General features: G+C 43.6%; 1 protein-coding gene across 1 annotated transcript in view; it reads left to right on the forward strand.

The window, feature by feature from the left end:
- The first annotated feature begins 288 nt into the window (after positions 1–288).
- The window catches only part of LOC135401530 (fibrous sheath CABYR-binding protein-like), a 73,559-nt gene continuing 46,404 nt past the window's right edge, over positions 289–27,443 (forward strand). The window contains exon 1 of the mRNA XM_064633991.1: positions 289–395. The gene's annotated coding sequence lies outside the window, so the exon portion shown is untranslated. The remainder of the gene's footprint in view (positions 396–27,443) is intronic.

Raw genomic sequence — 27,443 nt, forward strand, 5'->3', positions numbered from 1 at the left:
CTGTCTGACTTTTCCGACGACTGCCATACTTCAAGTGCTTACGTTCCCATGATTTTTTATTTTTTCGCAAAATACACAGCATTTATTGTGACATGCACTCATTCAGTTCACTCTCGAAATACACTCACACCAAACGAAATTCCACTTCACCGTGACATTTTCAAGACGTCCACCTCCCCATTCTGCACGTCATCCTCTACAGCCTCAGATGACAGCGCCAGACTATCTCGCTTGCGCCGTTCCCATCTACGAAACACGTCGTTCGCCCGGCAACACTGGGCAGCCGTCTCGTGGGAGAGGGTGTGTGCTCCTCCGCTTCGCCACCGACAGCAGCTCCCCGCCGGTATTTTCAAGAGTGTCTTCTTTGACGGATACAAGCGTGCACCGCATCCACGGTAAGCCGCATCACCTTTCTACTTTCCTCAATTCCGACGAACAACAAAGGCGAAATTGTGTTCGTTACTTAAAGCACAGCTACCGTTCCACGTGAAGTGTCCGTACTCAAACGTGTGGATCGCCTTGCACAAAGCCTTTGTCTGGAATGCCATGCGCACTGAGCTACGGCTCCGAGTTTCACCTATCAAAACTTTCCTGCGTGATTCAAGAACGTGTGTGTTCGTTCGAGACAACCAATTTACGCGCTGATAAAAAAAAAAAAAAAATGAGACTTCGAAGCGAACGCGGTATCACTTTGAAAGGTGTTCAAACATCGTCCGCTGTTTTAGCGCGCTATCCAGGATGTGTGACTCGACGTGAGCTTCGCCTTTTCTTTTTACCGAGAAAACGGCACAGATGCCCTTGTAATTTCTCCGTTCGTGACTGCGTACGGGCTGCTGTGTATTGCATGAGCGTAGAAAATATATGTGTCTGAGTTAAGCTCGCCCGGCCGACGCCCCAGTGGTTGTACGCTGTCCCCACCTATCGAGGACTCGGCCCCACCACCGGGAGTCGATATCATCGGGGTGGGTGTTGCTCCGGGATAGCAGGGAAGCTGAGTCATAGGCTCAATAGGGTTTTATTTATTTATTTTTTTCGTCTGGCTTGGGTTGATTTGCCTATTGGCATACGCCATGGCTTGGGCCTGTCTGAGACCATTCCCCTACATTTTTCTTTTTTTTTGTGTGTGTGTTGGTGACACATCATACATACAGGACGCGTGCTTGCAGTTATGTGGAATTCGGTTGTGATCGATTGAACAGGTCAGTTCGTTGTTCGCACCTCTTGTTGGGGTTTATATAGGCGCTGGGCATAAAATATCGTGAAGCTGTTGTCGATGCTAGGTATTTTACTAACTGCATTATTGTTTCCGGAGTTGAAGTCCAGTTAAGTAAACGGCGGTTTCTAACTTAAATGTTTTCGCCATTCTAATCATGCTGACGTTTCGGCGTCCCCAGATTGTTATCCCAGGCCTTTTCTTCGAGCAGCATGCAAGAACTACTGCACGGAACACCAATAGGTTCTCGTTGCCTGTGCTCCTCGTATTGTTGAAGCCCTGCCCCGGTTCACTGATGTTTTTCTTGTTTGTTATTGCTGTTCCAGCTGTTTCCCAGCTTGACAGTTACCCCGGTGATCCGGTGTATTAATGTCAGCAGAATTCGAGGTCACACTCGTTTTATTTTTTTTTCGTAGCAGCGTAGCCTTGTTTTCGGGACCGGGATTTTAAAAAAACATTATCTCTATTCTGCGTTTCGAAAGGTGCAGCAAAGACACATGCTTAGCTGTTTGCTCCGCATATTTTTTTTTTTTTTTTTTTTGCTATGACGTAGTTTCGTACCTGTGTAGTTTATCTGTTTCCTTATCACAGCGTTTATTGTCATTATTCCCAGAAGACCGCAATGTTCGTGTCGCTCATGACTCGTGACATCATTTTTATAACGCACTTCGTTGGCGATGCATAAGCGGTTTCTCTGAGACATGTTCTGTAAACATTCGAGTTTCACGGCCATGCGCTTGGCAGCTCAGTCACGCGCTTTTCACACCTTGGAAATGCATATTCCTCTGCTATGTAGGTTGAATCTTCAAATGAATTGAAAAAGGAAAAAGAGAAAAAGAAAGAAAAAAGGAAGAAGGAACAGGGGAATCCCAAAAAGCATCACCAAATGTATCAGACGTGACAGCAACATTTCAGCGAGTGACCGAGTTCGCGTTATCCGACATTTATGTTCAAGTACTACATACTTCACGCGCGGGACAAACCGAAAGTTATTGTGAAAAAGTACTGAAATACTACTATCAAGGCAACGTATTCCGAATTCAACAGACGCTCGAACCGTACTTTTACTTCTCTGTTTAAAGTTATTGTAAAGATATACTTCGCGATCAGCTAATGCTTGTCTGTAAAACAAGGTCAAGCTTCGTTGAATGTGAACTGATGTCTGCTCTAAAACGCGTGCACGGAAGTATTAATGTCCGATAAAAATGGAGGATCTGCGTTAATCCAGTAACTGTGCACAAGAAACGTGCGAGTTCATTTCTATGGACGGCTGCTTCCAGGTTTCTGTGCCGTTTCCACGCTATGAATATACTCAACGAGCGTCACGGACACTATAGACTGATGAATAGAGGGGTTCTTGTATACAGTATATCTGGCGACAGCGTTATGCCATAAAAATGCCCTCGTGACGACAGGCGTCCGGAGACCTATCTAGACTGGAGATCCCTGCGGGTAATACGACGCTTGCATGGACATATTTCCTGCTTCGTGCGAACTCGGGCGGTTGTCGCCGGCTTCTCTTTTGTTCTCCAGAAATGTCACATGATGCCCTCTCGTGATGCGTAACTCGGGACGCGATGCCGTTGAAATCATCTTGGCAACAATTCACGTCGAGGCTCACATATGAACTGAACATTCGAGTAGCAAGGGGATGGCATTCCAGGTATATTACCAGAGCAGAGCGTGTCAGTGCAAAGCGCGGCGTTGAATGTACTGCTTCCAACACACTTGTCTGAAATCTCGAACTGCTCCACGAGAATCTCCAACTGGCAGTGTCAAGATGGACTCTGATTGGAGGCCAATATGCTGATGCAAGCACAAAGGATATCTTCGCGAAACAGCCATGCACAACACCTTTGCAACCTACTTCCTTAGTATAGGCGACACAGCCGGTAGGGGATACTTGCGAAGTGTTTCGAGGTTCATGACGTACAGTGAACCCTCGTTATTATGACCATGGTCGTTCCCGAAAATTTTGGTCATAATGCGGAATTGTCATATTAACGGGGGGGGGGGGATTTGCAGAGGTTTCACTGCATTGTTTCCCAGGAGTATGGTCGTAAAGCGCGTATGTCAGATTATCGGGGGTCATATTAACGAGGGTTCACTGTATGTGTCGGAAGTAATATGTTTACACAAAGGGTAACGAAGATATTCTGTCAGCAGTATACTTAGGGAGTGACTCTTTCGGGTGAAATGCCTCTCTCAGATTCGGGGGGTAAAAATCGGGCGCTGTTTTGAAATCTGTAATTCGGGGAGAAATCGGGCGATAATTGTGCCTTCGGGTGTTTTTGTTTCTCCTCTTGTCTGTTAAGTTATTGCCCTCTCTCTCTTTTTTTTGCGGGGGGGGGGGGGAGGGTGACCTACCACTGCTAATCCCCGAAGGCATAGACAGAGTGCTGACATACATGGGCGTCAGTTACATCGGAGTGAGCTAAAATTTTCAGATTTTTCGTAGACAGAGCAAAGCAACCTTCAGGGTAACGCATGATCAAGAAATAATGACCGTGTTTTTCAAGCACACACTCCTCTTCGTGTGTTTCTGTTGGTAGATAACAATGTCACCAGTCCCTTAACCTACAAGGTGAAAACATTTTCTTGCATCGCGCAGTTGGTACGGAGTCTCATCACCGACGACGCCTTCAACAGATCGCCTCGCGTTTACAGGTAATATGCGGGTGCCCTTGTCTGTGCACGCATGTGATGAAATTTACTCACAATATGTCATTAACGTTACTCAGACTTGTACGTATCTTGAGTACGTACTCAAAATACAGTATTTTAAATACTTTTTCCGGTATTTTGGTACTCTACTCAATACTTTTTGCGACAAGTATTTTTAATGTATTTAAAATACTTTTTTCGGTATTTGCTACTCAGTACTCAAAATACTTTCCTTCCTCGTCGAGCCATATCCAGCACGCTTCCCGCCGTGCCGAGATTTTCAGCTCACTGGAATTTAACCCCCTTTTTCTTCTTTTTCTTTTTTTCGGGAATTCGCGAATCTGTCATTTATCCTCTTGTACAAAAGGCTGGTCCCAAGCCTGGCCTTGCTTGTCAATAGCCAACTTCGTCCGAAAACCGTTCCTATTCATATTGCCAGGTGAATCACCAGGGGATTAGGTACAACGTAATCTCGGCATTTATTTCCTTGGTCATCAAAGCAATAAACACGTGGCAGAGGTTGAAAGACCCGAACCGACATACAGGAGGGATTACGAAGTTTTGGGTCAGAACATATCAACAAAGTTTACTTGGGTTCACCAAAGTTCACCAAGCATTACTTGACACCAAGACGTTGCAAAGATATGCATGGCTGATGAAGTTTATTCCTTTCATTTGTAAGGCCACGTTCAGAACACGTTTCACTTACTGCTAATACTAAAGTACTTTAAAGAGTATCTTAAATACTTCTTAGAGTATTTAGTACTCTACTCAAATTACTTTCAGTTTTGAGTATTTTGTACTCTATTTTAAATACTTTTGCCGTAGAGTATTTAGTATCTTATTTTAAATACTTTTGCGCAGTATTTTGTACAAGTCTGACGTTACTATTACCTCTCCAGGCAGTATTTGCCGTAAAATCAAGATAATTGCGGTGCTTGAGGTGCGAAGGTGTGCTTGATTAGTGCAGAACTTGAGCTCGCAGAGTCTGGCCCCTTTGAACAGCCCTTCGATTTTTTTTTAAAATCTGTATTCCATGTCCGAAGCAGAAATGAACTTGGCCCATAAATTCTCACACAACTTCCTGTTCCACCCACAAGAAGGGGTATATTTCCCTGCCCGGAAATTACGGAAAAGGTCTTTTTTTGGGATCTCTGGCCCTGGTGAGCAAAAAACTGGATCTGTCCTTTTCAAAGGACTTGGCGCGCCACGACCCTTTGAGGTGGCTTTCTAATACCGTTTCAAGCCTTTTTTTTTTCTCTCGTTTACCTTACGTTCAGCCATACATTTGTAATGAAGTGTTTGTGTGTACCCACGTGCCTGTTCCAGTAGAGCGAGCTGTTGCACCGTTCTTGCCGTGAATAATTTTCTGTAAGCACTGCAATATACTCTACACAACTGTTAGGGTGGGCTGCACACGACCTTAAATTGTTTATGCAGGAAAACGCTTAAAACAGATCACACACGAAATTGCTCAGCATCAGTTCCTTTATATGACACTGCTGTCTGCTCCCTTTCCTTCTACTTATTTCTTCTTTTCGTTAGCTTATCTCTAGTATAGGGTGCCGGGATGGCCAGTCCGACTCTGTCGCGACTTAGTCCCCCCCCCTTTTTTTGTCGTTAACATCATCATCATCAGTCCCTATCTTTTATGTGACCATACATATACGTGTTCATCTTATTTCTTGTGTGTTTGCGATTAGGCTGAAAGCGATGCCAAATAGAATCCCTCTCTCTCATGTTCGCGCACTTACATAAGGGTATCGCTGTAGGTTTATAACGCGTTCGTCGTTCACAGCTGTTGCCGAGAATCAATATCACGCCTCCTTTTACCCATCTCTCTTCGTACATGGTTACTATATGTTTTCGCGAGGGAAGTCCTGCTGCACTTTCATAAATCGTTTTCTGTAAACGGCGGCGACCACACAGGTAGTAGAACAAAAAAAAAAAAAAAAAAAAGCAGGATGTTACTTTTGCAACGGCTTCTAAAGTTTTGTTTTTGTGGCTGGGATATTCTTATTTCATTTCCCTCATATGTTACTAAGAAATATTTTACGCGTGCCATATATGTGAAGGAAACTGCGTGCAATACAGGAATATTATGATTCAAAACGTCGAAAATATGCCGTTAGAATCGCCATTTTCGCCGACGTATGTTCGTGAATTGGAAATGAATTGGCGGATGGCAGTTTTCAACGCATTTGCCCTCAACAGTTCGGACTTTGTCCTTTTTTTTTTCTTCTTTTTCTATCACATCACACATCACTTCGGAGATGGCGGCTGATAGAACGAATGCTGACGCTGAGCTCTTCTTTCCTTGCGGCTTTCTTTCGTATCATTTATTTTATTTTTGGACGCAGATCCTTTGCTTGGCATGTGAACGACATTCATGTTCGAATGTTCTACAGGTGTTGTACTATTCCAGCGCACGAAGTAACGCAGGACGGCGGATGTGAACACACCAAAGCATTCCGCCCCAGAATGACCCCGCACTCGCAGAGTGATGTCACAGCTTCGGGACTTCGCGATATTTAGCAGATTATTTTAGAGCGAACGCCGTGAACCATTTATCTTCAACACTCCATTTTGCAACGTGGATTTCGATCAGTTCATATCGAAATACGACATCTGCTCCGCTGGATGCGTTGGATTGTAAAACGCCGTAAATTGGGCACATATTATTGCCCCCACCTGTTGCTCGTGCGCCTTACGCATACATTATTCTTTTGGGGAATTACGGAACCTTCGAGGCATAAATTGAATTGTGTATTCTTGCAGCCTTTCTTTGTATCAGCTACGCACTCGTTTGGTGAATCAATTGCTGGTGCTGACAGTAAATAATACGCAGTAGAAATTCTAGGACTGTCATAGAGCACAGAGTTACTCGCAAGATGAGCATGAAATGTTCCGCATATTAATTGTATCAAATCTAACCGTGAAACATCGTGAATGAACCAGAGTCGTGAGTTGGCAATGATCCAAGACAATGGACGAGCTTTGCTCTTTGCGGAGGGCGTTGATTGGTTGGTTACAGTAATTACTTCTGCAACGACCCGGCGCATTATCATTATCGCATTAGCAGGCGCTGCATTCGGCGTGTGAGAGATTCCAGAGGCTTTGCTCTTATTAATTGTTGCACACTCGAACGATTTGTGGTGGAGAATCGTGATTTTTACTTTCTGCGGAAAAGCAAAGTAATCGAGACAAAGTAAAACTGTAATCGATAGCAGGGGAACAGTAATTGAAACACGTGATAGAACTGCCTTTTGTACCTTGCATTTTGATAAGGCGGCATTCAGTTTCTTATTTGCTATTTTTGCTACGTGGTACCTCTGTGCCGTCACTCCAACTAGTGTCACAATTATACACAATAACAACGTTAATTAGCAATAAAATGAGCTCAATATGGGTGCAAAGCCGGCCAGAAGCTTCCATAACAGTCATAAACACATAAAAAGCAATAATTAACAGACTTTCATTTTCATAACTTGGTTAGTGTCGGGAGTGGAAGTATAGTTTGTAGCTGTTAGTTTAAAATAGCGTTTCTGAAGGAAAGTTTAAAAAAAGCAAGAAACAAACAAAAAAGCAGAGGACATTGATTGCCTGCTCCGTACGCTCGAGTCAAAAGTTACAGAAGAAGAGGTGCTAAGGACACGCTGCGAGCTTTGAACTCCCTTCGAACAAACGTCTTTCGAACAAACGTCTTTCGAACAAACGTCTTTCGAACAAAAGTCTTTCGAACAAACGTCTTTCGAACAAACGTCTTTCGAACAAACTGCGTCGATCAACCGGCTTGTGATCAAACGGCTTTCGACCAAGCGGCGTTCGATCAAACGCCTTCGACAAAACGGCGTTCGACCAAATGGGCGGACACCGGCAAGGACGTGTAAGGACTGGACTTAAAGAGGGTCAGTCGCTCAAAACCAAACACCGCACTATCTTTCAGTGATTAGGGCGGCCCATTTGCGCACGAAGAGGTATTTCGTGAAGGCATATCTCTTTTACGAAGCAGACGACCACCACGGCGTCGCTCGTCTGCTAGAAAATAAATGAGCAGAAACCGCGACGACGAATAATGCAGACGATGGTGACGACGACCTTCTGGGGGACAACAATGCTGCTTCGGAATGCGAGGGTCAGGGGTCTCTTTTCTCTCTCTCTCTATCTTTTTTCAGGGGGTTAGTGTGGTAGGGTGAGGGATAGGTGAAACCCCTAAGTGCGTGAGACATTACTTTTTTGTGGCGTGCATGTTAGGAAAGACGGCGTCTCAGAAAAATGACGAAGGCGACACAGTGGTCACGTTTTTCTGGTGCCCTCTAAGCTTGCCTTCGAAGCTAAGTTTGCCTGAAAAAGCGGCCGGCACGGTTGCTTTTTCAGGTGGGGTTCCTCCGGACGAGATGTTTATTTTTCTTAGTTTGTCTCTTTGAAGGTCAGAGCATTCGCTGTCTGGTTTCCAGCGACTACTTACTGCTATAATCTCGTTGACAAAGCTGTCAATCGCTTCACAAAGCTCGAATTTTGTGAATTCACAAAATTCAAACTCTTCGACGGTATGTCGTACAGAGGTGTTACTCCTGTATGTAGCAAAGTACTAGCCCCATAACCGAAGTGATCAGTAAAAGATGAAAGTTGCTCTCTTGAAACACTGGTTTCGCCAAACCATTTCATAGCCTACAAAGGGCACGCTGTGCTGTGAAATCGGAAGTGCAGCGGAAAATGAAGAAGCATAAGGGGGCATTTTGTATGTTTTATTTAAAATCTGGAATTTAAACTGAACTTCCATCAGTTTACTGAGCGATATTTGTATTTGCATAAACATGCATAGCATTGTATAGCATCTGTACCTTGCGGTGAAGCGGCCTTGCAGCTGAGTGAAGGCGTACAATCGATCCATCAGGTTTATTTAGCGCAATTTTTTGACTGTAAATTTTTAGTATAGTAATAGTAGTAATAGCAAAATATATTTATGTTCACTGTATTTGCGCATACGCGACATATCAGCGCCACGCGCACGTATTGATTACCACGTTTTGTATTCTTTCCTCGTAGGGTGATGAGTTCGTCAGCCCAGCTGTCAATCTCCCGTCAAATGTTGTTGATAGCACGAAGGGCGTCGCACATCGCTCTGCCCTCATTCTGACAAGTTCCTCGTAATTAGGTTGTTCCGTACAGGTTAGACCCGTGCAATAGATAGACATAAAGAACATCTTACGTCCGTCTAACAGGAAGCTCTCATGGATCTTGCTTGGGTCAAATTCCCTCCTTTGTATCGAAGAGCTTTGCGTCAACGACGTCGTCAAGTGGTCTCGCTTTGAAGGCGGCTAACTAAAAACTGGTGTGTGTTGTTTTGAAAAAAAAAAAAAAAAAATAGCTTGGTGCGATGGAGCCGTAATTTCGACAAACTTACAGCGCTATTTAAGTCTGCGGCATAGCTTCGCTTTCCGGCAGCACACACTCTTTAAAAAAAGGGTGTACTTTAACTCCTTTCCTTGCCACATATGTCACTCCCTTTTTGGAGAGTGCAATTACTCTCAAAAAGGGAGTCTCAAAAAGAGTGCATAATTAAAAAAAGAAAAAGAAAACGTGCGTTTATTGTCGCTTTTGGAAATACCAGCGTATTAGTTTCGTTCCGACACTTTTATGGCTCGCTTTAAATAAAATTTCAGGATACGTTAGAGCAAACACCCTGTATATTTTGTTCCGTGTTAGAAGCGGCAACTACGTACAGACGGAGACGAAGAGTGTGACGTAAGGAAGGGGAGGGGGAGTGTTGGTACGCGTGCTGGCCCCACTTCAAAAGGCGCTATATGCAAACATTTAATTTAATCTTCGCTTCTGTGTGGCCAGCTTACATTCAGCATTAGCGCACGCCTCAGTTAAAGCGCAGCTAATAAATATCACAATGACTAACAGCAGAGCATTCCTCAAACGGACAACACCTTGTTTCCTTTTGGATGAAAGTCACTGAAAAGGTTAGCCAGCTGTAGGACCCGAACCCACATCTTCTGGATTACCGGTCCAGGGCTCTACCAATTGAGCTAAGCTAACACGCCTTCTCAGCGACTTCCAAGGGTGCGTCATCTAAAGGGACAAACCAGCCACTCTCTCACACTCATCCTCCTTTCACTCTTACATTTTTGCTCACTCATACACACATTCATACGACGGGATCGACGCAAGCGGCAACTGTTGAACATGAGATAACTGATGTTTTGAGGCTGGAAACACATAGAAGGCTCTGTATGTATTTGGCCTTTCTATGTTGTTCCAGCCTCAGAACATCAGTTCTCTCATGTTCCTTTTGGACTTTTGTCCACAAACGACACCAGTGTAGCGTTCCCTTTAGCGCGAACGACCCGAAGTCGACACAACTGCTTCATTTTTGACGATTCCCTGTCGAAAAAACCATACAGCCATCTGTATGAGCAATCATATGAGGCTCGTATATGTGTTTATTGTATGAGCTATATGAGCATGTATGAGCTATATGAGCATGTATGAGCTATATGAGCATGTATGAACTATATGAGCACTCTCTCAAACAGCGTATGAGCTATATGAGCACTCTCATACAGCGTATTCATGTACATGAATGCACAACCCTCTCAACAAACGTGCAACATGGCGTGATTAGGCTAAAATGACAACACGTGATTACAAAATACCGGTTTATTCAGGTACTGGCGCGACGTAGGTCCCTCAGAAAGCTTGCCAAATGCTTTTGATGAGCTTTTTTTCATTTCTGTACAGGCACCTTTGATGTCGATAGTTTACCGTTTTCTGCATATTTGACGAAGGTATCTGTTGAAAAGAACGAACAAAATTAGAACTGCGCTAAATTTCTGCGCCTACAAGTATTCCAGTTCCCACAACTTATACAGCCGTATGGGTTCATGCTGAAATGAACATGACTGGGGCCTGTTTCTCATCCCAACGCGTAGATCACACCTTCAAAGCATTAAGTTGTATTTAGTCAGTCGGAATAACCCACGAGGTCATTTTGCCGATTAAAATTTAACGTAACCTTCCTCTAATGCTGGTGATGTCCAATGAACGCGGTTCTAAAACATCTGAGTATGTTTGCGTTGTGGTTGCAAAACTGAGTGCATGTACTTGTTCGCGCAGCAACGGGTTACTGACACAGAGTGTTCGTGGCTTGCTTCACTTTGGGGCATCCAAATACACATTTTTTTGCATGCTAACGTGCGATTTCGGTATGCCCTGGTGCACGACTTTATTTTAAACACTCTATACACACATGCAAAGGCTATCAGCGAACCGGCTTTCCACAAAAAGTAAAAAAAAAGCACGGATATTGTAGTTGCAGACAGCTAACCCGACAGACATAAAGGGCGATTACGGAAAAATGGGACTGCAACGTACCTGTAATGCGCACACACCTGCCACGGCTTCTGTAGTTTGATTCTAAGGTACACACACAAAACATCTTCAGTGATCACTGAAACGGTACAAAGGCACTGTCGCAGCATGGAGACGGCGACGAAAATATGAGTCCCACGCAGAGCGGAGCGAAATACGTCCAGACGGCTCCGAGAAGCAGGGTAGAATAAGCAAGTATGCGTCCAAGCACTGGGATGGCACTCGCAACGGCTTGGATGAGAATCCAGGAGCCAAAGAGTATGTAGGACACGATCGGAACGGGAAATATGCACCAAAAATTTGAACAGAATCGGACGAAAGGAAATGGAGCTGCGACCGTTACGGCCCGCCGACTGTGACGAGCGTCTCTTGAAAGGCCATCACCAGACGCTCTGGCGCCAGCACTTCCAGGTGAATAATTGGTTAACTAAACGGTCAACCTTTCTCATACTGCTCATATCTTTCTCATACTACTCGAAATGCAGCTCATACTGCGCATAACGTTGCTCATACTGCTCATTGCTTTTCTCGTATTGCTTATATCTGCGCACACAGCGCGTCGTTGGCCTTGCCGTGCGGTTCATACCATTTTCATACTGCCCATAGCGCTGCTCATACTGCTCATTGCCTTTCACATATTGCTCATTGCCTTTCACATATTGCTCATTTCTTTACACATATTGCTCATTTCTTTACACATAGAAAGTTATATGAGTTTTTTCAACAGGGTTGGTCGCGAAGAAATGAGAACACAGACACTGATAGAATGTAACCAATGTGCAGGAAGTGTAGGGGAAAAAGACCGAACCATTTGACGCTGCCTGCGTCGCTTCCTGAAAGACGGATGGGTTTACGACTCCCCATGGGATTGTGTTTAGGATCGCCGGGTTACTATATTTGGGTTCCGTAGAGTGATTTTCGAGCTCGATACATATAGGATTCTGTGATGCCGGGTGCCGGAACCTCAATTTAGACGATTGGGAATTTCGCTTTGTTTCGTTTATTATCTTGTCTCTGTTTTGCTGCAGAGTGTCGTGTGAGGAAGCAGTGGATCAGTTTTATATTTAGAGTATTGCAGCCTTGTTTTGCAACCGTTAGAACAGTTTGTTTTCATGTGTTGCGTTCCTACAGTTTGTCGCGTTGGTGTGTGCAATGCTGAAGACAAGAGAGATTTTTTGCTGCGCAGTGGCTGGGCGAAGGCATTGGATATACTCCGGATGGTTTCTGAATTCACAAAATTCAAACTCTTCGGCGGTATGCCGTACGGAGGTGTTACTCCTGTATGTAGCAAAGTACTCGCCCCATAACCGAAGTAATCAGTAAAAGGTGAAAGTTGCTCTCCTGAAACACTGGTTTCGCCAAACCATTTCATAGTCTACAAGGGGCACGCTGTGCTGTAAAATCAGGAGTGCAACATTTGTTTCTTTCTTAACGAGAAAATGAAGAAGCATAGGCATTTTGTATGTTTTATTTAAAATCTGGAAATTTAAAAACTGAGCTTTCATCAGTTTACGCGTTTACGATTACTATCATCAGCGATATTTGTATTTGCATAAGCATGCATAGCATTGTATGGCATCCCTATCTTGCAGTGAAGCGGCCTGGCAGCGGAGTGAAGGTGTACAATCGATCCATCAGTTTATTTAGCGCAATTTTTTCACTGTAAAACTTTAGTATAGTAATAGTAGTAATAGCAAAATTAATTTCACTGTATTTGCACATACGTGACATATCAGCGCCACGCCACGCGCATGTATTGATTGATACTCCTGATGTTTTTTTACCTGTGTCTTCCGGCAGACTTTCCACACGAATGTCGACCCAGTTCCCCCTGAAGTCAGCCCAGGACGCATACTAACCCCCTCTCCCCTACTCCTTCCTGCTGTCCTCTGTCTCCACGTCTGTACGCCGCACATAGTTGCTTCGCGGCGCTAAACGGAATTTACAAAACAAAAAACATTGGATATTCCCCCTTTTCTTAGGGGACATAACACGGCGCGTAACGGACGGACGGACGGACGTTGGAAAGAGATACTGCGACCACAAGAACGTGTACGGCTATGAGAATGTTTCTGTACGTGAAAGGAGGTGATCACAAATGCCACGTGACTGCCAAATAAGGGGTTAGCCTGTGAAACACGTGATTCTTGTTTGGGTTGTGTCGCTTTGTCAATTGTCAGCGTTTTTTCCCTTTATCGTCTGTGCTGAGATCATGCAGGAACGCGCATGCAGGTTTACATGCCAGGAACCGTCTTATACATTCGTGTGTTCAATATAGATGCTCGAGCTCAAATAACCCTCTTGCATACTCGTGGATGACAGAGAACTGATTTACCCGACTTTCTAAATATATGAACAAATAAAATGGTCAACAGCAGCAACAGGCAGCATTTCCTTCAGTTTGCGAGGAGCACAGATACAAAACGACAAGGTTAACACAACACTTATCACGCGTCTTATCATTGTTTTGTATCTTTGTTCCTCAACCGCTTCCTGTGTATAATGTATTAATAAGTACATTAGTAAGTAATTAGTGAAGTGCCCATTAACTTAATAGGCGAATGACGAGAAAATCACCCAATCTCTTCCAAAGAGCACGTAGTTTAGGAAGACACTCTGATTGAAGACTTGTCAAACAACGCCTGTGCACCCAGTGAAGTCCTTCAAGTGTGTGGGCGCCGTCGCTCTCTGCATACTTCTTATCCAGCCGAGCGAACAGTCTTGCGTGCCCGGCATTCCGCAGATATTTGTCACGTGTGTACTCACGAAGGGAAGGACCCACTTTCTCTTCCGTCCTACCAGATAGTCCGCCAAGTGGAAGAATTCACGACGGCGTCGCAGCGGGAAAATTTCGTCCTCGTGAAATTATTCACGGACGAAGTCGATTGAAAGTGTCGCGAAGACACTGACGTGCCGGGAAAATTATTTCGAAAAATATATCTTTGATAACTTTTTTTACAAATTTGTTTTATGGGTGAGAAACTGGAAACGTTAAATAACTTGTTTTCGTCGATAATCTTCCCTCCCTTCTTCCATCCGATGAAGCTCTGAGGTTCATCACGTAACACCATTTATCCAGCGTGATATCATCTCGGATATCCTTGTACTGCCACGACAGTTAATTTTCGTTGCCCATGAAATAAATTCTACCTCTCCTTAATCCTCCTCGCAGTGAAGCTGCCTTGTCGTTGCTCTAAATGTTTCTTGCTTCCTAGAAACTATGAGGGAAAGCTTGAACGTAGCCATGTGTTCTTTGATCCCATAATCATCAACAATCGGTTCTGTCATTCACTTCAAGTTGAAATGCCTCTGTTATCCTTGCGCCAGTCAAGTCAAATCAAATCAAATTTGAAATGCATCGTTTGTATGCGCGCGCACGCGCGTGTCTTACATCCACAAAGCTTTGAAGCACCGTACATAACCTTTAATATTAATGTGATGTACCCGTCTTCCTATGTCAGACTCAAATGCTCACACATACGTATGGTTGCTGCCTTCCATTCAGGATTTATTGCGCGGTACATGCTTCCTGCCTTCCAAAACGTTACGACGTAGGTGGCACGGAAAATAATCTGTCCTCCAGAAGGCGAACTGGGAGGCGATGCCTCACCTTTGCGAGGAAAGATTTTGGAGGGAGATTTCGGGCTTCGATGGTGAATCACCAACCTTCCGAGTATACCCTGATCGATAAGCAGGGCCACCTGCCTTCTACTAAACACGTGAAAACAAACGATTCCAGTTAGTGTACCGAAAGCCCTTTCCGCGTATCTGCACGAAATTTTCTCGGAAGGAGACGTTTTTCTTGTGGTTCTGGCACTCTTGCGAAGATTATTAGGTAGCGGGATCAGAGTTGTCAACATTGGGAGTAGTGATATCAAATTCGTGCATTATAAATCCCTGGAGTGGCATTTCAATGTTCTATGACTCGCTAAATGTGTGCTGTGTGTGCCCCCAGCGATTCCGTCATTTTACACTCACTTGGTCGAAACTTCTGACAAGAACAACAGCATAGATGAATGGATGATGATGATGATGATGTGGGATGTTTCCCTGCGTTGAGTGCAGAACCCCACCCCATTCCAAATGAAAGGATGACGAGGGAAGGAAATCCGTACAGTTCTTGAAGGAGGCCGGTGGCCATCAGAAAGGAAAGGAAAGAGCTAAGTGCACGGCACTGATGTCCAGGGTTACTCCGTGGGCCGAGAACTTTGCAGATGTTGAATGGCCTCTGATCCAGCATTTCAAGTTGACATTTTAAGGCCCGTCGCTCGCGTACGTACTGGCTACAGTCTTCTATAATGTGTCGGGTTGTTGCCGGGAAACCACAAGTTGTACACAGCGCCGTGTTGCTGTGGCCTGGCCTATACCGGAGTGCAGGGGGTGAATGCGACGCCAAGTCGTAAACGACGCACGAGAGGGGAGCCGGAAAAAACGTCTCCGGAAAGAATGTCCCCCGGAAAAAATGTCCCCTGTGGAAAGGCTACCGGGAGTTCCCGAAAGAAACAAAGTAAGGGTGTTGAGGTTAGGATCGCATGGTATTTAGACGGCAGTTTGTTGTAGCACATTTACTGAGCATCCTGTTATTGTTAATGCTTATTCTGTGCTGTGAAATGAGGGTCAACGTATTTCCAAGCAATAAGCTGAAGGTTCACGGAAGAAGTGTCTCCTGTAGAGCGGTTTCCAGGAGTTTCCCCAAAAAACAAAATCGGGGTGTTGAACAAGTGCAGAAAGTTTGGCTCGTTGGTGGGACAGCATACTGCAATATTTGGGGACGCGAAAGACGCGACCGTAAGCTACAGACAGAACAGGCGTCAGAACAGAACGTGCGACTGAACAGAACGGGGTGTTGAGATTACGATCGCATGGTATTTAGGCCGCAGTTTGTTGCCGTACATTTATTGATCGTCCTGTCATTGCTGATGCTTATTCTGTGCTCACAAGTAAGGGCCAACGTATTCCAAGGAGTAAGTTGAAGCTATAGGCCCGTTCACAATTACCGTCTAAGGATTCATTTGCTGTCGCATTTACATGGGGATACCCACACAGGTCTGCTTTAATTCATCAAGAAGCAATAGGAATGCCGCCGAAAAAGCGTGTAAAGCTGACGACAGTGAACTGCAAATGCAGCATCGGAATCTTTGCAGGAATGGGCATAAATGCACTTTTCGGGTATTTAAATATAAATACAAAATACTACATGTTTTCATGTATTTAAATACTGCCTATAAATACTTTATGATGAAAGTAGTTAAATACAAAATATAAATACATTAAGACAGTATTTAAATACTGTAACTACTTCTGTAAATACTTTGAGCCGTCCAGGCACATAATTATTTTAAATTATATAATAAATGGAGCCGCCTATGGATGCATCTCTGCTGCACACAATGCCCACATATTCCTTTATTTTTCCGTGATGCAGTGTGATGATTTCAGCATCTTGCGTGGACCGACTTTCCATTAAATGTAAACGTCTCCTTGAGTCTCACTAGCAGCGAAGGGGGTATTAGACAGGGCGGTAACGGGACAAGAACCCACGACGACTCAAAACCAGCTAATGAACTCGTTATCGCTTCTTCCACTTTCTCTATGTTGAATAAAGTGTTCATTTGCTGGTTTTAAGTCGTTGTTGTCTGTTCTTGTCCCGTTTGTCTGTCCTGTCCAGTCACCCTGCTGCATCGGGGGTGGCAATGCCCTCATTCGCACATTGTGCTGTTTTATAGAAGGACGGAAATCCCCGAACACACGGTATTAGTGACCTGTAGCCTCTAACCAAGATACCCTCCATCACTGCAGGCTAACAATGTGGAACTCGAGAGAAGCCCACAAATACGGGAGGATCAGATATGTGTATTTAAGTGTATTTTAAATATAAATATGCCTAAAACGGTATTTAAATATAAATATAAATACATTTTTCTTGCCTGTATTTAAATACGTATTTTAAATACATGTATTTATATTTTAAATACTATTTTAAATACAATGTATTTAAATACTGCCCATCCCTGAATCTTTGTATGCATTACACGCCGGGACAGAAGAGCCTTTATCAATTTTTGCGCGGCATTAGACGGACGATACGATTTTAACGTCAGCCGAACACCTGTGGATCAGGAAGTACGTGAATAAATATAGAATTGCAGAAAAAATAAAGAAATATAATGGACGGCATTTCCTTCTTCTCGCCTCACCGTTGTTTCGTGCCTATTGAGAATATCCTTGATTCACTCTTGTAACTTAGTCTATTCCACCCGCAGTTGTAGGTATGTAGTTGAATTTTAAGTAGTTTCTTTGGTATGATCATATCAAGATCGGTGCATTGTTTTGCGCTGTAATCCTACCTGAGGGGCTGGGAACGTTGACGTTTTTTCCGGGGACGTTTTTTCCGGGGACATTTTTTCCGGGGACGTTCTTTCGGGGAACATTTTTTCCTACACCCGCACGAGAGACTTAAAGGGGCGAGGGAAACCTCCTAGCATTTCAAATACGAAACTTCTGAACTACATGTTGAACTCCATCATTTTTAATTCTCTCATCTGTTTGTATAGGTACTTTGTGTGTAAGCATACTGGGGTAGCCAGTTCGACTTCGTCGTAGCTCACATCCACATTTTTATTTTTATCACATCGCCATCAATATTCTATACCGGTGTAATTCGAAAATAATTTCCTCCGCTTCCGAACGTTTACAAATCTCTGCAATATATAACGTAACCTCATGTTTTGTTTACGCTTCTTACGTCCTTTGGTTTACTACAAATATATGACCACATACTTGCCAAGTTTCACTATCTAATCGGCGTACCGTTCGTGTCTCCTTTTTTTCGTTTCTTGTACAAGCTAATCGTGTTGATTGCAGGTATAATACTTGTTCCCAAGCAGCACAATGTACTGAAAGTCAAGTGCAATAGGGGTGGCCGGTATGTGTCTTATCAATGTTCTTTACTTTCAGAATTCTGCTCAAGGCCTTCCACCTACCCGTCCACCCCTATTGCACTCGACTTTCAGTACATTGTGCTGCTTGGGTTATCACTGGTCCTGTTTCCTGTGCCTGTATTGTTCACCCAGTCGTTTACCCCTTTTCGTATACCCTACCGCTCTTGTACCCCTGCCCTTACGCGGAATTTTCGCAACATTCAATGTTATGTTTGCAAAGATTGATTTACATTTATTTGGTAATACCTGCGGTGCCTTCAGGTCCGGTCTCCTCAAGTACTCTGAATCTGCTGTTTTGAATGTTTAGCTTGTTGCTGTTGTTGCTTTTTCCTATTCTTTTTTTTTTGTTTTTGTTTCGTGTACGCTATGCACCATTACCCAGGGCTGTACGCCGAAATAAATCTTTTAAAATAAAACATAAAAAAATCCACGCTTAAAATTCCACCCTCCAAAATCAATTTATGAAATAAACCGCTTAAAAATACACGTCCTCAAAATAAACGCTGCTAAAATAAATCATGGTTAGGCTTAAGAAGGTAATGGTAAGGAAGGTAGGAAGGAATCACATACAGACAGGCAACCTACTTCCGGCGTAGCGAAATCCTCGTTCACAGTTCTAGCCCTGGCTAGCCCCAAGCGCGAGGAGTGCACTATCTTCCGCTGCGGACGTAGAGCCGTCTGCTGTCCACCAATCAGGGACGATGGATTTTAAGATTTATTTCGAAGCGTTTATTCTTCAAAGTTTATTTTTCGGAGTTTATTTTTCGGAGTTTATTTCGACAGCGTGGATTTTCTCACGGTTTATATTGAAGAGTTCATTTTGCAAGTTTGATCTTTAAGAGATTTATTGTTGAACGTTTTATTTTTACATATTTATTTCGGCGTCATCCCTTACCCAGACTCACGTTGCTCGTGGGCACTTGGAAGTAAATACCCGAAAAAAAAAAAAAAAAACGAAGCAGTTCACATTCAACTTGCTTCCCTTTCGTGCCGCAGGTACAGAAAGCCTAGACCATTCTACGTTCACAGTCGCATCACTAAGTATCATTTACCTTTTTCTGTGTTAAAAATTCCCCATGGTCAAGGATGGGTTCTGTGATCGAAAAACCGGTCCCTAGCGCCGCGACCGGTTCGCGGTCAGGTGCATAGCAAATTCTCTGTCTGGAAACTTTCCCCCCCTTTTTTTGTTGTCTTTCTATAAAGCTGGTCGTTTTGTATTTGTACGTTGTGTTGCGCAATTGTGTTACGAGGCTTCCATTTTTTTTTATTATGCCCGTGCTGTTCGTGACCCTCAAAGCTATGTCGATAAGAAGCAGCAAGTTATGACGGGGTTGTTGCAGGCATTATAGTTGGCGCATTTCTGCTCAGTGTTTCTCGTTCGAAACCCTTGCGCCTCAGAGGACGCGAAGCATAAGTTTGCGGTATAATATTCGAGGTATAGTAGTAAGAAACCACAAGGCCGCGTGCCAACTGGGCTGAAATACGGCGAAGGAAATGTGGGGCTTGGCCACGTTAGGTTTTTGGACGGGAGACCTCGTTCCAGTGTGTCATGCGTGTAGGTTGCAACATGTGTCTTCTACCAGTCAAGGACACAAGCTTTCCGTGGTGCCATGCGTCGTTACCATAATGGTAGCCTTGCATTTCTTTCCCAGTAGAAGTATAGGGAGACTGGATGACTCTTGAAGGTAGAGGCCAGATTTTCGCACCGCTTCGAAAACATCGTGTCAAGATGTCTTTTTTTTTTGTCCTTCCATCTGCATGTGAGTAATAGCATCAAATACTATCGCTGTAAACTCAAAAACACTCTTATGGGTGTAAATGGCTTTTCCTATAACTCACACCCTTTTTAGAGGGTGTATTCTGTGTAAAACACCATTTGAAAGGGTGCTTTTCCTTGAAAATGACTTCTTTTGCACCCCTTAAGCACCCCTTTTAGGATGGTGTAAGATTGTTAAACACCCTCCTAAAAGGGTGTATAAAGGGTGCAAAAGACGGCATTTTCAAGGAAAAGCACCCTTTCAAATGGTGTTTTACACAGAATACACCCTCTAAAAAGGGCGTTCCAGACCATACGGTGTAAAAAGTGGTGTGAGTTATGGGACAAGCCATTTACACATATAAGGGTGTTTTTCAGTTTACAGTGTAGGTACAACTGCGTTGGAACATATTTCCAACGAGGGTTGATAGTTACTTTTTAAGAGTATCTGAGTTGCAGCTACAGATACCCCGTGGGAGAAAACACCCCCCCCCCCCCAAAAAAAAAAAACAAAAAAAATGTACCCGGTACATTTACATTTACGTTCTCCATTAAATTGATTACGTTGAATTAGCGAGCCGTTATTAGTGGCATTTAGACATGGGTCACATCATGCGATAACGCATAATCATTTTAATTTTCTTTACTTTGTCCGATGGATTCTACACACGCCCCAGATATGAGCCACTAAAAATATCTATTCCACGAAAATAGACTGGACACTCAGCAGATAGTACACATTAACAAAGCAGCAACTTATCTAAGCTGTTTGCTTTCCTTCTAGACATTTCTCTCGCATATCTTCTGTTTGCACGGAGCACAGTCATTGCAAAATTCTTCTCCGTCTTGCGTGTTCGAGTCGAGCGCGAGACACACACTTGTTATTTGGGAAGTATTTGGGAAGTACAGACTTCAGTACCGGGAATGATTTCAAAGCATGTTTTTTCTTTCATGTTTTTATGTAAAAAAAGGAAAGAAAAGAAAAAACTGACAAAGAGTAATAAGTTATTTACCACAAAGCTACCTACATGAAAATGTATCCGATGTTTCACTCGAGATACACAACACTGTAGTGTACTGTTTCTTCTTCTTCTTCTTCTTCTTTTTGATTGCGTGGTAGCGCCGCGGAGCAACTGTGGCTATAAGCGGCGTATACAGATGTGGACAGGTGGAGAGAGGACGGACAGCAAGAAGGAGTGGGGGAGTTAGTATGCGTCCTGGGCCGACTTCAGGGGGAACTGTGCCGACATTCGTGTCTGGAAAGTCTTCAGAAAACCGGGGGAAAACCTCAGACAGCACAGCTGGCGGTATAGGATTCGAACCCACAACCTCCCAATGTTCAGCACGACCTTGGTTACCACCATATTACCATCTGTACCATCATATTACATCCCATATCACCCCTGTTGCGCTTGATAGTGTTGCGCCGATATTGTATCTGAAGACGGACCACGTGCTGCACGTGTTTATCACTCGAAAGACAGTTTTGCAACACCTGGAGATCTGAGACGCGATAAACCACGGAGTGCCGATTTTAGACAACCGTTTTCCTTACAGTACAGTGTTTGGAAGGCATGTCTGAGAAACCCCGTACTAGTTCCTTGTTTACGTTAGACGTATTTTTCCCGTCCGGTTCCGTGTTTTGTGGACATGTAAACTTTAGCGGGGTGCATATCTGAAGGAAATCAAAGAGATGAGTAACATTTAAAAAAAGAGGACGAATGACGAGGCAAGACACCCCGTAGTTCACATATTTAGCGGATGTCGTGGATGTTCTAGATCGAGATAAAGACGGCTTTGCTCTGCGCAAATATTTGATAAGACGTTATCACTCATTGTCAGAGATATCTGGGTTGCTTCGCAGTGTAAAGACCTGCCAAGGACAGCGCCGCAAGTAATCCCGTTTTAAGTAGTGAAATTTTATTCAAATATTTTGCCTGCGTGGTATAAGTGCTAGAAACTTACCGATACGCAGATAGTTACCTTGGAGCAACCGCTATCAGCATGAAGGCAGTATGGAGCACGGTTCTGAGTTTTATATGGCAAGTATAGACGATGGTTTTAGAAGATAGTGATGTGATATAGCAAGTACGATATATCGTAGTGAGTGTCAGTAGACCGTTGAAAATGCGGCTTCCGAAGTACCGTACCGTACCGTACCTTACCTATACCGCACCATATTAAGGGGTAAGGTTCTTTCTTACTCTGAGAAAAAATGGCGCCGTCACAACTCCTTTAGGGGAGTAAACGGCTTGTCCTTTAGAACACTCCGTTTTTTTTTGGGTAAAACTTGCACTATGGAGGAGGAAGTTCCACTTTACTCCATTTCCCAGGAGTAACCATGACACCCGTTACAGGTATCATGCTGACACCGTGAAACAGATTTATGCCAGTGCCTCTGCAGCTGCTTTGGAATCATCTGTGAAATTGAACCTCTGTATGCAATAAGGGGATAAGTCGACTTATCCCCTTTTTACTATTTTTGCTGCAATGACATCTACATACCTGTATGTACCTGCCAAAGAAAATTTAGGACCGTATTGCAATTTATTGGCCCGCTACAGGAGAGTAAGAAATGGGAAATGCATGTGTGTCAGTGGGACGGACAATCAGATCAGGCTCGTTTTTTCTCGGTTTGGGATTTTTCGACTTATCCTTTTATTGCATACAGCGGTTCAATTTCTGACTTCGGAATATCTGTACGTGTATCCGCTTATAAGCAACTCGTCGTAGTAGCACATACTCGATGGGGATGGGAAAAGTTGTGCGTGAAAGAGGAAGGGAAGTGTTCTGATAGTGTACAAAGAGGGTAGGGGGTGTGATACCTCCATCTAAGAAATTTCAGTAGTCCCACTGAACTACTCACTAGAAAGAAAAAAATCCGATCTTCCCTCAGTAACCTTCATTGGGAAGCGCCCTCGAACGCGGTAAACTCCGGGATAAGCATTCGACGTAATTAGTGTGTCAGAAGGTCACATTTCGCGATGTGCTCTCACGTAACGATGAGAACTTCACAAACTGAGAGTTTTAGTGCAAAACTGTGGAATATATAACAAAAATGAGGCAAGGTATGGATGGCTGCACTGTAGTACACAAGTTTATAATTCGAAAGTCGCCGTACGAGAAGGAGGGTGACGTCACGCATCGTTTGTTCATTAAAATTGGGCCGGCAAGAGGGAGTAAGTGTAGTCATCAGGGTTGCGGAGTTGGCACTCCGGGGTTGGAATGATTCCGGAATCATTCCAGATTTATCAGAGCCCGGAATGGAATTGGAATGGGATGGCGGAAACTGTCCTATAGGAATGGAATGGAATTAGGCGTTCTTTTCGCAGGCGGAATGGAATTGGAATGGACTGGTCTGTGTGCCACACGGTCAAGTGCGAAATAACCTTGTCTTTTTGCTTCAGTACGTCCGATTTTTTTTCGGACGAATTAAATATTTGGACGTTGTGAGTACTTGGACGAAATAAACGTTTGGACGAAATGGGGCCTAACCATGTCAATCTCCTGTATAGCACTGCTGGGCTACCCAGCCCTGTCACCGGTCCCTTATCTTTTATTGAGGGAATTAAAGGAATGGGAATGGGGTTGCCAAGCCATTCCAGGAGTGGGAATTGGCCATACCTTTTCATTCCGAATTGAAGGAATTGAAAGGAATGGAATTATCACAAATCTCAATTCCTCGGAATGGAATTGGAATGGAATGGATGATCCCATTCCACAACCCTGGTAGTCATGCATGCTGCCATTGGTTCCTGTTAGGTACGATAACGTCACGGTGACGTCATCAACGGTCTCCTATAACTCTCTGATAACTAAATGATGATGATAACGATGCACGGAAATTCTCCACTCGAGGAACAGAACGGCGGAAACGGGGATTGCGGACCGTTGAAATAGACTGTATAGTCCGTTAACGCGTCTGACATGAAACGTGAACGGACAACATGCTCTATATACCGCTTCCTGCAAGATTAGCGATTGCGTTATTGCACGCACACACGCGATATAATTATACCACGTACACCTAGACGCAATCAACGAGGCAATGGGAATATTGAGGGGAATCTAGTGTTAAGTAACGCAATCAATGGATTCGGTTCAGACGGCAAGCAAAGCACGTCAACAACATTGGTTCGCTCGGTGGGTCGTATACGTAACGGGGATGCATTTCTCTAAGAAACGACCGGTTATTATTAGTACTACGGGTGCTTATAGTATGATCAGTGCTCCTCTCAATACGTTGGGATTGTTTTCCAAACGGAGAGAGAACCCCCCACACAAAAAAGAAAAAAGAAGATAATAATAACAAAGAAAAAAGCAGTGAAGCAGGAGTGCTAGTCCAAATACTGTTTTCGAGTTATCGCTCCGAGTAATTTGGTTTACTTTACTTTCTTTTATTTTACTTTAGTAATCAATTCATTAAGTCTTTGTACGCCAAGTGCCCGTTATTTACAAAATGAGATATGGGGGTTATGCTGTGGGTACACATACTTGGTTTTCGATGCTTCTATTCCGTATCTTAATACATATACGGGGATAATTATCTTCATGATCATCTTATAGGCGAATGATAATCTGTTCTCGAGCGAATTATTCGCGTTTACTTTATTTTATTTTTTTTCAAGGTAGTCTCGCGGTTTTGCGAACGATCAGTGTAAACAAATCCCCCAGTCACGGTCCAGTAAAAGCCTTTAGAAAACAATCAAGGACACAGGTGTTCGTCCCAAGCTCGCTTTGAACAGCTTGCTGTGTGCGCAGCTGTTTTTGCTGCTGCTTGATGGAAGCCGACTGGTGCATTGTAGACCATTTCCGCCACTGCACATGCGAGCGTATTCGAAGTTTTCTCTTTTTTAGACAACAACTGCCACTGGTTTTGCTTCTTTCATTTCATCCCATTGTATCTCGGGAAACGAAAAAGCGATTGTCGTTTTCTTCACTTTCGGAATCTCGTCTGCATCCTAGTGCGGTGACTGTTTTTATATGTATACGACTTCTCAGTGACTAGTTGTGTCTTCGTCGTGGATGATTTAAAACGGTGTGTGGGCTTTTCGTTTCACTTAAATCTTGCAGAGTACGAAATTTCCGAAAAATTCTGAGCATCGCGGTTCATTATCTCACTTGCCGTGCGTTCTGCTCTTTACATTTGCACGTTTCTTATATCCATATTCCTTTCGTCTTTGATGCCTGTGTCGTCATTCCAACTACACTCTGCAACTTTCGTATTTCTAATCTGCTGAGATCCTCACCTCCGTCGTCTCGCTCAGACGGAACCGTCCTTCCTCTCTTATCCTCCTTGTTTTACAAGCGCACGTGGCCTTTCTGTTTACAGCGTCGCGTTACAGACGAGAATCGCAGTCGCGCGCCCATCCTGGTACTCTTGATTCAGAGAGCGAGTTTGCAAGAAAGAGTTCTTTGGAGTTTCAAACTCGCTGAACATAGGTTCGCAAGAACATAGAGCTAGTCATTTGTATTAAGTTAATACAAATGACTCGGAGTTTGACTTTCTTGCAGTGCCTTACGTGGGAGGCAGACTTAAGAAAGCGGCATGTCTCTACAAACACTACGAACAGAAACTCCGATGAAAGCGAATAACATTTTTTTTTTTCGTAAACTTTGGACAGACTGTTACAGCGATTGATATATTACATAGGAAAATTTCTTAAACATCAAAGTACGCGCTAAGACTCAGCGACAGGCACTCATATGCACTTCGATACGACAACAACAACAACAAATAAATTAATGATAATAAATGGGGAAATTCGCCACTTAAGGTGCGGCCCACTACCCCAAGGCACAATGGGGCAGGATGTGATACGACATATATCGCTTCGATTTGCAAAGAAACAGTTTTCGCAAAGAAAGTATTTTTTTCCCCCATATTGCTTGGTTGCACAACGACAAACTCGCTTTTGTGAAAGACAGACACTGAACGGTGTACGCCCATTTCATCGAACGTCATTTCATCGAACGTCATTTCGTCGAACGGCGTTTCATCGACGCCTGACCAAGGTTAGGTTAGGAGAGCCTTTTAAGTAAGTATTTCACACGGTGCCCCAAGAAAAAGCGGCGGCCACAGATTCGTCGAAACTGCGTTCGATGAAACGGCAATTTTCGACGAAATGGCGTTCGATGAAATGTCACGGAACCACACTGAACAACCTTTCCATCTCCATGAAGCACATACTTGCACCATGACTTTCAGGCATTCAGTAGTCTCATAGAGAGAAAACGGAGGAACAATGACAAAAGCAGCCGTCGAAAATCGTAGCCTGCTGAGTGCTGACAAAGCGTATTGCATCATGACGATTGAGAGAAACTCTTGAACGCGAACTTCCATTCGACCGGCATTATTGGGTGTACTTTCGTCGTTTCGGAAGCCCAGAAAAAAAGACAAAAGAAAATGCAATACATAACCCTGAGTCGCCATTCCGTTACGAATGTTTCCCGTTTCTGTGCGTAGCATAGGCTCATAAGAAATGCAACAAATATACCTGGCCATGTATGGAGAAATGTAACAAATGATGAGTGTCCGCTATACAAAGGAGGGTTGAAAACGTTTCCCATCGTCCATTCCAGAGGTGCTCTTCACGGAAACCCATTTGGAGGTTTTCTCCTCCGAACGCGCGTTTCGATAGAAGGAGAAACGCTATTGGAAAGTGCTGTTTTCCCGGCGTCGGCGAAGAAATGTCGGAGGCACTTAAAAACTTTGACGAAATAGTACCGGCACTTCAGATTACTGTCGCACAGCAGGACGGGGCTTTTGAGAAGTTTGCAGTGGAAAGATGTGAGGAAAATAGATTTTTACCCTTCAGGAGTGATTTTGGTCCCAACGTTTGAGGGACTCGTTCTGCTCCAAAAATTAGGGCTCTGCGAACATACGAATTTTTGGAATAGCGAAGCCAATGATCATGTATTTATAAAATAAAATAAAATATATTATATTCGAATGTCTAATCGAGTATGGAATTCTATCGGAATTTCGAAGCGAAGACCCTCCCAAGTTGAATATATTTGAATAGTTCTGAAGCTCTCGTAAGCTCCCCCCCCACTAAAAAAAAAAAAAAAAAAAAAAAGAAAACCGAAAGCGGACCTAAAACAGTGCTGCTTCATACAAGTTATCGTTGTTCACCTGTCACGCATGTATGCTGTATGTATATCTACAGAGTGATCCACGAGAGGTGTAATTAAATACCTATAAATATGTTTACATATGGTTTTTATAGGTTTATATATATATAAATAGAACACAAGGATATGCTTTTTTTTTCGATTCCAATAATTAGCGATATATCCTATGTTAACTGGGCCACCTTATGGCCGCACTAGCAACCTCATGGAGCGTTGCCCTCATCAATTTTCACTCGCAAATATCAGTGTGACATCGCCTTTAGTAAGCTTGGTTTCCGTGAACAATGTTATTCATTGTGTACTTATTTTGTCAGCCAGCGAGCCAGCTATAGTTACGCTATAAGAAAAGCCCGTT

Source organism: Ornithodoros turicata, chromosome 7, assembly GCF_037126465.1.
Source record: "Ornithodoros turicata isolate Travis chromosome 7, ASM3712646v1, whole genome shotgun sequence".
Classification (NCBI taxonomy): domain Eukaryota; kingdom Metazoa; phylum Arthropoda; class Arachnida; order Ixodida; family Argasidae; genus Ornithodoros; species Ornithodoros turicata.